At 39.6% G+C, this 12,722-nt stretch overlaps 1 protein-coding gene across 1 annotated transcript in view; it reads right to left on the minus strand.

Moving 5' to 3' along the window:
• The window catches only part of NAV3 (neuron navigator 3), a 263,434-nt gene that overhangs the window by 186,756 nt on the left and 63,956 nt on the right, over positions 1-12,722 (minus strand). The window lies entirely within an intron of this gene.

The following is a 12,722-nucleotide window of genomic DNA, read 5'->3' on the forward strand; positions in this document are numbered from 1 at the left end:
CCTTTTCAGCTTCCAAACATAATGAATTACAGAATGAACACAGAGACATTAATCATGAATAATGCAACCAACCCACATCCTTCCCTCTCCTCACCCTCCTTCTTTTAGCTTTATGTTCTACTTTAGTTTGTTTTTTTTTTTCATTGCTTTGGATGTGGTGTGCTGTGGTTGTGTTTAAGAATGATGATATTAAGTAAAACTCAGTAAAACATATATTTAAAATGTTGAGTAATGCAAATATAGGGTTGTGTCCAACACAATACTTGTGAAAAAGAGTAAGAGGTGGTGTTTTTCTCCCAGCAGTTGTGCAAATACTAGCAGAACAAATAGCACAAGCAACAGTGTAACTGAATGAAGCAATAAAAAGTAAAAGCACTTGTCCAATGGCTTACACAAGGAGAACTGTACTGGATTTGATAGAGTACAACTTTATGTTTCAACAGAAAAAGAGCTATAATGCCCAATAATCCATAGCTAGCATGGATGACCAAGGAATACCATGCTAGCTTGAGACCAGTAAGATATTTTTTCTGTCTAAATGAGCACGGGATTAATCCCTTTTATAAAAATTGGAACTGGCTTTCCGCAAAAGGAGCCTTACTCCAGTGGAAGGACATCTTTGCATGCAGCCCATTTTCCTTCAGTTCTGTAAGATTATTCCATTCCATTATTTAGAGGCTTGAAACTCTGGCATAAAGAAAACATATTTTCATTGCACATTGCCTAAAACTGGGGTTCCCAATGCAATACCTGTAGGTTCAGAGCACAGTAGACTGCAATGGCATTTGACAGGCTATCTGATCCCCTCTATGTCAGGTTACCCCAAATCCAACTAAAATAGTTTATCTGGAATATTCTGCCCCTCTACCTGTTTGCTGCTCCAACCTGGCCTTTGTTACATATTCCCACATACATTCTAATCTATTCATTTATTTTAAGGCTTATAGATTGTTCCACATCAAAACATTTTGGGGTCATATACAACAAGTTAAACACTAAATATAAAAAACCCAAATGCATCAATAAAACAGTGGCTGGAATAATCTGTTACTAAATTTTTGTCTGAAAAGAAAACCCTGCAGCAAACACTGGACATGAGATAAGATAGGTGTGTGCCTGTTGGATGAATGTGCACAGAACTGGAGACAATAGTCTAAAGACTACTCTGGATGGTTTCCAAACTCCAAATTCCAATATCTGAGCATGGTGGAACTACAGAGCGCCCCTTCAGAAGGCCTCAGTGACTGGTTAGGGCGTTAATGAAAAAGATGCATCTTGTATCCTGGATGTAGCTTGTTCGGGCCTTTGTAGACTAGTCTAGAAGCTTAAACTCAGCCTGGTAGGAACCTGGCATCCAGTGCAGGTGTGTTACAGGCCAATGCAGAGCACATGTGACAACTGCTGGGAAGCCACATTCTGCTTTAGCTGCATGTTCCAGACCAAACTTAAGAGCAGCTCTACATAGCGTCCATTGCAGTAATCCAGTTTTGAGATGACTGAAGCCTGTACCAACATGGCCAAGCTATTCCCATCCAAATTGATGGGTTAGTGGGGAAGCTGAATCAGTTCCTCTGGGCAAACCTGTATCTGAGCTTAGCCCTCTGTTGGGGGTTTGAAGGAAGAAAGGGAGGCAACACAGAGGCACAGGAAAGCAACAGAAAATGGGGCAGATGGGGTTGGAGGGTGTTGGAGAAGGAGCAGATTAAACCATATCAGGGAAGGCAGATGATACAAAATGCAAGGAGGTTTTTCCCACATCCCTTCTGTGTTTCTTTCAGCATGTATTCCCTCCATTGTGTACCCCCAATTAGCCAATACGCTGGGGTAATGATGGAGTACTGGCTAATTGGTTGGGAAAGTTTATTTTGTGGATAGGTCCCATCCCAACCCTGCCTCATAATCAGGTTGGTGGACAAGTTACTCTTCTTTCAGCCTCACCAGTTTGCCTTCTGTGGAATAGGCCTCTCAAGAATGGCATTGTGGGGCATCATGCCCTCTGCTTTTCATTGACAGAGACTGTCTTATTTCAAAGAGGTTTTTTTTTAACGTTCTGTTAATAACGTGGAGAAAATCCATGGCTGCGATTTGCACATTATAAAACTTGGTTCAAATAGAACATCATGAAATGAATGCCTGTAATAGTTTCTTTCTTCACAGTTGCTAATGTTTGTTTATTATTTATTTTTATTTATTTAACATTTTTATATGCTGTCCCAATACTAAAAAGTCTCTGGATGGTGTTTGTGTGTTATAAATAAAATAATATACTTTTTAAAAACAGCCACTAAAGTCATGCATCGGTGAATGGTTCTTTTAAAAAATTAAGTGAAATACCACTTTCTCCTATTAACCTGATTATAGGAGGTTGTCCTTCCCCGGTATGTTTACTTGCAATACACCACTGCTTTAAAAATAACAACTTTACAAGACCAAGTAAAGTTTTATTTATTTATTTATTTATTTATTTAGTAGGTGTATATCATGCTTTTTTCCAGTGAACTCAAAGCAGCTTACATTATTCTCCTCGCGCTGCTCTCAGTGATATCCCCACAACAACAACCCTGTGAGGTAGGTTGGGCTAAGAGACAGTAACTGGTCCTGAGTTACCCAGTTAGTTCCATGGCTGAGTGGGGACTAGAACACAGATCACCTGAGTCTCAGTCCTGCACTCTTAACCACTATACCACGCTGGGGCTCAGTTTACTCTAGCTCCTTTCCTTACCTTGTCAGTCTTCTGCTTCTCTTTAACTCTCTGAATGCATGAGACACAGAAATCAGAAAATCAACTCACTTAGAGAGGGGAATCAACAAGTCAATCAACCAGCAGAAGTACCAAACCTATCTATGCAAACTATACATCTATGGGAATTATATTTCTCGTTATTAAGTAGAACTCCTTCGTATCATGCACTTATGCAATTTGCTAATTAAAGCTTAGAAAAACAACTGAGAACACATGTTTTTGAATATTTGCATAGATAAATGTAAGTCCAGCTTTGATAGTCACTATGCAAATGATAGCTCTGTTAGGTATGCTGGGGAAACATTCCCAGCTAGTAAGGAATAAATCCAGGTATGCAGACTATTCTCTTGAGGAAATGATGTTGGGCAGAAAATTAGATTCTATCCCAAGGCCAGCTACAAAGATTAAAAGATACTGATGTTTGAGTGCCATGATTTTCTGACATAACTTATACAGCCCTACTTGGTGGCCAACCTCAGGCCATGTTGGGTTCTGTACCCTTGGAACCAATACAGACTGGATTACATATCCCAGGTTAGAAAAATATTTTAAATCAATGATGGGAGGATTTTCACTCACCAGCTTTTTGAAGAAGCACTGCCTCTGGCTCCTGAGATGTCTTACTGTTGTTTGTTAAAACTGCTCAGCCTCTTCCCTTCACCCAGACAACAAAGCTTGGCTGGGGAATGGCAACCTCTGCAGTGGAGGGAGATGTGAAGAAGACAATCCTGCCACAGTACATGGCTGGTGTGAAAGGGCAGATTCAGGGTGCTCAAAAAGCCACCCCACTCTTCATTTATGGCTTCAAACTTGCCACTGTGGGATGAGCTAGTTGCTTCTTTGAAGGACTGAGGGGGAATTTTTTGCATGTCAGATTGGCCTGGTAACACATTTTCTCTTACTCCGCACAGGCTGCAATTGTTAGCACAGGGAATGGTTAACTATGTTTGTTAGGGACGTGCAGGAACTGCCAGAGAATAAATTTGGTGTGCACTCACAGGTAACTTTATTGTGACTGGCAAGTGCAGAGGCCTGATACCCATGGGCTGTGCAACCCACAACATGGAATAAGGTTTGCCTTTGGGACCAGACTATCTTACCTATTCTGAGTTCTGTGGCATGGCGGGGCAGCAGGGAGATGCATGGGCTCCATGCATGTGTAACCTAGGAAAGGGGAATGGAAATCCAGCCTGCCACTCCTCCCCCTTATGCTCCCTGAAGAAGGGTAGTCAAATTTCCACACCTGCCACTCACTGATCCCAAGGTAGTCAAATCCACTGAAGTTAAATTTTATTAGAACCCTAGTTCAGACCAATCTCTGGTATCTGTGCCTTTCCTTGCATCTTCCTCAATCCCCCGCCCACCCCACCCCCCTGTGCACAGATGCACACGCACACCTGTGTACATATTATGTATTTATACTGAAACAGTTTTTATAAATGTACTCTTGTATGTTTAAGATTTTCTAATTTTTGTTAATCATCTGGAGAACTTTGGCTACACAAATGGAATGAATGGATAAAAACAGGCAATGGTGGTAGGTCTTCACCAGGGAAAAAAGCAAGTCTTTTATTCCACAAAGGGAAGCTGCCTTGGCTGGCAGCTGAATCTACAGAGCTTGCAATAGGATAGCATCCTCCACTACACCTGAGGGCTGCAGGCTATTTTGGGGGTTGAAGGGCAGGCCACATGTATTGCACATTGACTGGATTTGCAGGACGTGAGAGATGGCAAGTATTTATCCCACCTGCACATGTTGGTTATGTGCCAAATAATTGCCCTATTACCCTAACTGGGCAGAGATGCTTACGTTTTTGAACCTGGCTGGGGTGGTCAACAAACTACCCAACAATCCACAATCATGTGTTTGTATGCCTTGACAACCTGTGCTCAGCAAGGGAAATTAGGAAAGTTGACTGGTGCATGCAGGAGTGGTTAACAAGCCAATGCATTCTGTGCATGAGGTGCCAAGGAGAGTTCCCAGGTGCCTGCCATCACTCTACTTGAAAGCTACCCCTGGTTGCTCAACTAGGCCTTTTACTAGGCTTCTTCTCCCTTCCACTTTGTTATTTTCCACATCCATCTTCCTCCTCCTCTTCCACTGCCAGGTCTTCCTCTTCCTCCCCACCCACTCCTAACTTGCTAGTCAATTTTAGATGGCTTTTAATGTGTTTGCTTTTAATTAGAACTGGCAGTCTGTATGAATAAAATGGATTCCTACAAAATATGAATTGCCTTAGTCTGACTTTTTGGTGTCTGCTTTAATTCCTCTTAATAAATTACTCCTGGATTAAGAAACAGTGTCTTTAATCTCCGTATCACTGCAACCCCTTAAATTGTTATTCTTTGGGAAGCTCAGTGCTCAGGGTCAAAGGATCCATTCAGGTCTCATGTTTTCATGTCTGAAGCTGCACACTCAATCATATATTCCTGCAAAAGGGGCATCTGGTAACAAGGAGGTGAAAGGCAGGGGCAGTTCCAGGGAACAGTTTGTCTCCCTGTGATACCCTCCTGAAGGTTCTAAAGAAAACACTCAGCTTGGCTGTGATCAGACATCTGGTTCAGCAAATAGGAAAAGCAAAATAAGGAAATAACAACTACATCTGAGAAACAGAACAGTTCTCTTTATCTAATGAAATGGTTACAGATGCTCTATTAAAACCAGAGAATACATCACAAATGGAATTTAGTGGGGCTGTGTCTAATACCATTGTGACAGATAGGAGCCTGCCCTTCCAACCCTCCATGGAAGGAAAGACAACAAGGCATTGCTCATCTTTCAGAGGTAGCTTCCCACCACTTATCTGACTAATTACTCTTTTTTCTTGGCCATATGAGAATGTAGGCTTATGATTTTTATTTATGAACAAGGATAGACTCCATTTTAAGAGCTTCATTTCAGTTTCTGTGAAGGAATGTATGAAATGGATTAGGCAGGATGGTTAAGGTCAAGTTCAGGCTAAGCAAAAGAACTAAATCAACTCTGGATTCTATTTGAGTATATTTATTTAAGAACCAAGCAGAGATATGTACCAACGTGGTCAATTGCTTTTAAGATAAAATTAAACAAAGAATTAGCAAACTAGAACTTGACTATCAGGAGATTAACATCCTAAGACCAACTCAACAAAGCAGATACATTTGTGTGTGTGTCTCTGTGTGGTTGCATATGGAAGAAGGCACTTGCGACTTTGCAGTGTAGCTTAGCCTTGTGTCTTTTCTGCTTGTTGGAGCTTTACAATCAAAGGTTCCTCACACATGGTTATTTCTACAGAGGCTGGATAACTTCCAGAGAAGAACTAAAACTGGCTCATCAATGCCATGAGTAAGCAGTTAAACTTTAAACAGTATTTTGGCATGGCAACAAAGCTGCTGCTGGTGCTCTCTGGGGCTTTCTCAACTTCTTCTATCTTCAGCCTATAAGCTGTGGACTTTTCTCAGAGTGGAGAACCATGGGGTGAGAGGCCCACAGGTGGTAGGTCAATGAACCAAGAGGAGGTGGGCAGTAAGGCAGCTACATATGCTTAACCTGCTCTGCCCTAACTCATTCCTTTGTTTAGATGAATATTACAGGATTTTTTAATATGCTGAATTTAATGGAATTTACTGATTGGGATCTGCATCTTACTGAATGGAATTTTTGTCAGGCCACATTGCTAGTGATGGATAGATCTTGTCTCTAAACACAAGCAAATAAATGTACAGCTACAAATGCTAACAGTGCAGTCCTATGTATATCTGCTGGGAAGGACATAATCCAAGCCTGAATTACCCAGGAATGAGTCCTATTGAAATCCTAGGCATGCTTGGATTGCACCATAAGTGTCTTCAGGCATGTATTCATGTTATGCATATTAAGGACTAGATGTATCTATCATAAACAACACCCGTTCTCAAAAAATTAGCAAGATACCTCAAAAAGCCAAAACTAGGGACATTGATTTAAGTGGAATGGCAACAAAAAAAGAGTACATGGAGCAGTTGAATGACCTTTTCTTCATGCTTTGATTTTTCAGTAAAATTCAAATGTTTTAGATTTCCCTGAAGCTGAGATAACAGTATGAAAATGTACCCTTTACTCTGTTAAACAAAATCCTATTCTATTGGGTCAAATAGTGGGTCACCCCAAAGAACTTCTTTTAAGAGTTAATTAAGTCTTTGAGAGCAATCCATTTCATTTATTTCTGCTTGCAACCATTTTTTCCATTGAGTATCCACATCTTTTAGCAACAGAATAAAGCTTGGAAAAGACTGACAAATGGATACGGTTCTAAAGTGATTTTTGTCAAGCATTTTGTGACTTAAATTGACGTCATCTAAATGTATCTTCTACTATCTGAGTCCTTGTTGTCAGTTATAATAGAATGCACTATAAACATAACCATAAGTCTTTGCTCCGACAACAGATGCTGAAGAAGAAGAAATTAAAAACTGTTATGCAGATGTTCATGAGGAAATCACTAACACACCAAAACAAGACATGCTGATAATCCTAGGTGACTGGAGCACAAAACAAGGCAACGAAGTAGAGTTAAACGTCATTGGAAAATTTGGCCTAGAAATAAGAACAAAGCAGGAGAATGACTCGTGATGGTGAAATATTTCATATTTCATATACCCTGTATACCTTCAGCTGAAATGGAGACTGCAGTCAAGAAATTCAAAGACTGAGACTTGGAAGAATAGCAATGAAGGAACTATAAAAGATCATCAAGTTTAAGGATATTTCACTGCCAACCAAGGCCAAGGTCACTATTGTATTACCAATCACTGTGTATGGACATGAAAGCTAGAGAGTGAAGAAAGCTGACAGAAAAAAAAACCCAATGTATTCAGTCATGGTACCCTTGGAGAAATTTGCAAATACAGAAACAACAGAAAGACCAATACATGGAAACTAGAACAAATCAAATCAGAACTTTCTCGAGAAGCAAAAATAACAAAACTGAGCTTGTCGTACTTTGGACACCTCATGTGAAGGTGAAATTACCTGAAGAAGACAATTATGTCCTAGGAAGTCGAAGACAGAAGAAAAAAAAGAAGCTCAAATATGAGATGGATTGACTCCACAAAGAAAGCCACAACTTTGAATTTACAAGAGCTGAGCAGGGCTGCCATGAAAAGGACATTTTGGAGGGCTTTTTTTCATAGCGTTACCATGTCAAAGATTATATGCCAGCTCATAACAACAGCACAACAAAAGAACAATAAAAAATTTAAGAAGCTTTGACATTTCCTATTAGACTTAGAATTTAGACCTTCAAAGTTATAAGCTCAAGTCTTTTTTAAAAAGTGGGTGGACCACTTTCTGCCATTCTTTGCATTCCACAAATAATTGCCCTCAAACCAAGCTACATGTGATACCTGCACACCTGTGCCATTTACTACCTCTGATTTTGAATGGGAGGTCAGACAAATTTACTTCATGAAAGGAATTCTTTCTCACCTTTGGAAAATAGTTAATGTGAGATTGTGTTATAGTTTGTTAATAAGAATATGTTAATACTTTTATCATTTGTCCCACAGAAACTCAGTGAACTGTAATTATTAAAAGGGGTGGCCATCTACAGTTCCCCTGAACCAATGCATAATGACCTATGCTGCATAATGAACCTACCGGGAGCCAAATTTTTTATCTATATTGTCCTAGCATACTAGCAAAGATAGTGGAATGGTTCTGATTAATTTTACATACTGATCTTTAAAGTCTTTGCACTAATGGAAGATCCATTGACTTCAGAGAAGTTCCTGCTTCAGGAAATGTTTCTAGGGTTACAACATTGTCATCCAATTCCAAGTTCACATAATATTTTAAACCATTTAGTCACACTACTTAAAAGTGCGACTAAAAACAAGTTGTTGATTCCCTTTAGAGTTCTCAGCATTGGTTGCAGCTACAGATATGTTAGCCTCCTAAACTAATGTTAGGTCATTTGATTTCAGAGAGCCTTTGGACCGCTCTGTGGTTGAGAGATCCCCTGCCTATTGTATTGCACATGGGATGTTATGCAAACACAGGAAGCTGTTCCATACTGGGTCAGATGATTGGTCCATCTAGAACAGCTTTTGCTTACTGTGTGAACAGTGGGCCATTGGTCTGATTCAGCATGGTGCTTCTTAGGTCCTTCGCTAGTTTGTGCCTGATGTTAGGACCATGTAACACTTGGTGTGAATACCTGTACTGGTTGCCCAATGTTTTGCATGCTCAATTCAAACTATTGTTCTTAATGCCTGAAGCCCTAAATGCCTGAAGCCCTAAATGCCTTAGGAGCACCTGTCTGTTTATGAAACTGCCTGAGTATTAACATCTATAAGGTAGGCCCTTTTGAGGGCACCATTGCACAGAGTATTTTATTGTAGAGCACCTGTGAAACGCCTTGCTCATGTGTTGCACACAGACAGGGAAACATGCTGATTCAAGAACTACAAATGCCCACCCCAGATTCACACTTCCTTGGCCTTTAGAAAGAGTGTAAATATGTATCTTTTCAATTTAGCCTTTTAAGTTATGCAGGTTAAAATGCTTTTACTGCTGTTGTTTTCATTGATGAAAGGTTTCATTGTTTAAATTGTACAGCCTTGCTGAGTGATCCTATGTCCTCTAGACAACATCTAGAGGGCCATAGGATTTTTCCAATTTTCAGCTCTGAATCTGTGAAAATCATTCCTATGTCAGAACCAGGACTCTGTGCTATGATCCCACTCACACTCACTTGAAGGTGACATGGGCAGAGCCATGCTGGTAGCTTCTCCAAGTTCACAACATGACCTCAAAGAAGGGTTTAGTAGATGTTCTAGGGGGCAGGGAGAAAAAAAGACCAACACTGCCAAGACATGATGTATCTTGGTGGCAGCTCAGCCTCCTTTCTCCCTCTTTGAGACATGATAGTTAGCTGGAATCACCAAGCTTCTTTGGAGGTGGCAGGAGCATGGAGGTGACCTTCACCTCTGAAGTATGGGAGAACAGAGGAGGCCCATCATCCTGTTCAGAGGGCTTTGGGCAGACTCACTGGATTGTATCCTTGAAGGCTTTTTAGCAGTTAAGGCAATTTAAAAATGTTAATGCTAAATAAAGACTAAATAATAGCAGAGATAGGGACCATTTCTCCAAAGCACAACATCCACTTGGTTCTCTGTATCATTTTCAGAATGCATACTGAAGAGGACAGTGTTAGTATTGACTGTTTTGAACTGTGGAGGCATTCTGGACATTCTTTTTATGTTTACCCTGCTAACATACTTCCTTTGAAAAGATCAAACAAATGCACTGTGATGAAACCAACATATTTCTCTAATCCTGCTGTTACCCTGAGAGAAATACATTCATTCCTGCAGCCAACAGGTGTGCCTAGCATAGGGGTACTATATCTTTACAGGCCCAACTGACAGAGCTTCGAGGTAGCATACTTCTGTCAGCCAGATGGATATATTCAGCCCAAAAAAGGGAAGGGGAAAGAGGGAGGAGACAGAATGAGCGAGAGCGAGAGCGAGATCTGTGTAATTGAGAAACCTTGGACTTTTGCTCACATATTCTGCAATTTGGGTAAATTCCATGAATTACACTATTCCTGGATCTGTCTTGTTTAATACAGTGATGTAACATATGGAACACACATATTTGTACTCATTCACAGACAAATTTGGAAAAACAACATATGATTGTAAGGAAGGGCATATGAAAAAATTAAACTTGGTATATTCTTATAGGAAATGATCTGATCTGCACATTCCAGAACTTATGTACAGATTAGAATTTAGCTATTTTATGGCTTTTAAAATCTTGCAACAGTTCTCAGAAAATAAAACATATCAAAACTTTGAAATGAAATATTGTTCTGAGCAAAAGACACATTTAAATATGTATTTAGTCTTGTTTGTTTCAGTGCAGATTAATAAAAAAATAGAACAGAAACTAAATTATGGGTAAACACTGCAAAAGTGACACAGATAGGAACAGGCAGTTTTTCCAGTTCCTCCTCCTAACCCCCTGAAACTAGAAGAGGAATGTCCTATGTATTCAAAATGCACACAGTGAAAAGAATCTATGTTGCTTTTAGACCAAGAACAGCAAACCTATAGCCCTCCAGAAGTTGTTGAAAGTATGCTGGCTTGGCTGATGGGAGTTGGAGTTCAACAGCATCAGGTGTCCACTTGTACTTGAGACATTATAGCCCTTTTCAGTTGATCCTTGACATTGTTCCAGTGAACACATGGATATGAGAAGTATGATTATCCATGTTCCTGAGCTTGATGCATCTTCTGGCCATGCGTGTGATGTGCACACAGTCAGCTGAACATATGAAAGAGATGCTGAGTACATCTAGGGAATGCCTTGCAGTCCAGAATTCTTGTCTGTGCAGGATGCTCCAGTGGTAAGCAGAAGGTATCCCTCTATTCATAGAAGAATTAATCTGAACATACTTTGTGAGGGGGATGGCCTTGATGTGTGAATACACAATGAGACTGAGATAAACAACTGTGATCCAGTTGTCCCAGTGCATACTGAAACGATTAAAAGTTAACATTTCTGAAATGTCTTAATTTAAATTGTTTGTGCATGGACATGCATGTGGGTGTGAAAGAAAGAGAAAAGGAAAATGTATGTGCGCATGCATGCAAATTATTTGTTACTTTAGAAAAAAGTAAAATAATAACTTTTCATGGGCTGATATATTTTGGCTGTTAATTAAATAAGAACTGCACATAAAATTACTGTTATTATACTAAAAAGCTAGTAAGGTCATGGAAATGCAAGCTATAACGTGGTCTGTTCATAGTTTTCCTTTGTGCTAAAAAGTCAACTTTCCATGGAAAATCTCAGATGTACACACAATTTACCCATGACAATTAACTGGAATTAACCTGTTACATAATTATAATACTTATATGAAGAAAGAGAGGTCACAGCATGACTAAGGAGGAGAATAGCTATTATTTGTAGCAAAACAAAAAACAAAAACGAATGTTTGTACTCATTGATATTCCACTGTTCAGGCACAGGCCTATGGAATAACCAACTTTAAGAACACCACGTAAAATCTTATTTAATAAGAGAGAAAATCAAAGAACTGCCTGTGGAGCAGATTCAGCCTTTCAGGCTCCAGAGATGGGCAAGAGTGGAATCAACAGATTAAAATTGCAGGGAAGAAAATCCAAAGAAAATTGATAACCCAAGAGGTATAACTCGGGAGGTGGGAAGAGACAGATTAGTGCAACATGAAGTATTGGTTTTCACATCTGATTGACTTTCTCATTTTAGGTTGCCAGTAGCCCTGTTTAGGAGCTATGTACCTGAACTAGGCAGATGCATAAGAAATGTGTGTGCCCAAAACCTCCTCATTCCTGTGTTGCATCCAACATCCTTCATTTGGGGATAGTGCTGTCTGAAGCAAAGGGGTGTCCTGCATCTGTGAGGAGCCAGAATGCTAGAAGATCAGTATCCCCTGGTAGCATGGATGGAGGAGGCTCTTCTCTTCAGCCAGCTACCCTTCCCAAGTACAGGGAGAAGGGTACATAAAAGAAGACGGGCAGTTCTGGAGCATTTTGTCTCCCATGTGTTTGCCTTATCCAAGTACAGAACACTTAAATGGGGCTCATGCTATGTTAAGAAGGAGAACAGCAATTTGAATTTTTGGAGCTTCATATATCTTCTTGTAGCTTCTTTGTTGATTAGAAGCATGCTTCAGAAATGCATAATCAATATCCTAACAATATTTATAGGTTTGGCTATTTCATGTTTCAATCTTCCCAGATTAGTCAGTTTTATTCAATATGTTGTCTTAATCATTCTTAATCAATGTTAGTTTTAATTTCTTATAACTAAACAGAGCCTCTGGGAGAAAGGTGTTATATAAATATTAAGATAAATAAATAAAAATTGGCTTTGAAGATTTGGTTTTCTCTAAAGTTCAACATTTCCTTTTAAAAATCAATTCTTATCTCACAGAAATGGTTAACTTAACTGCTAGATCTGAAAATA

This window comes from Varanus komodoensis, unplaced genomic scaffold (genome assembly GCF_004798865.1).
Source record: "Varanus komodoensis strain SLA01 unplaced genomic scaffold, ASM479886v1 scaffold8, whole genome shotgun sequence".
Lineage (NCBI taxonomy): Eukaryota > Metazoa > Chordata > Lepidosauria > Squamata > Varanidae > Varanus > Varanus komodoensis.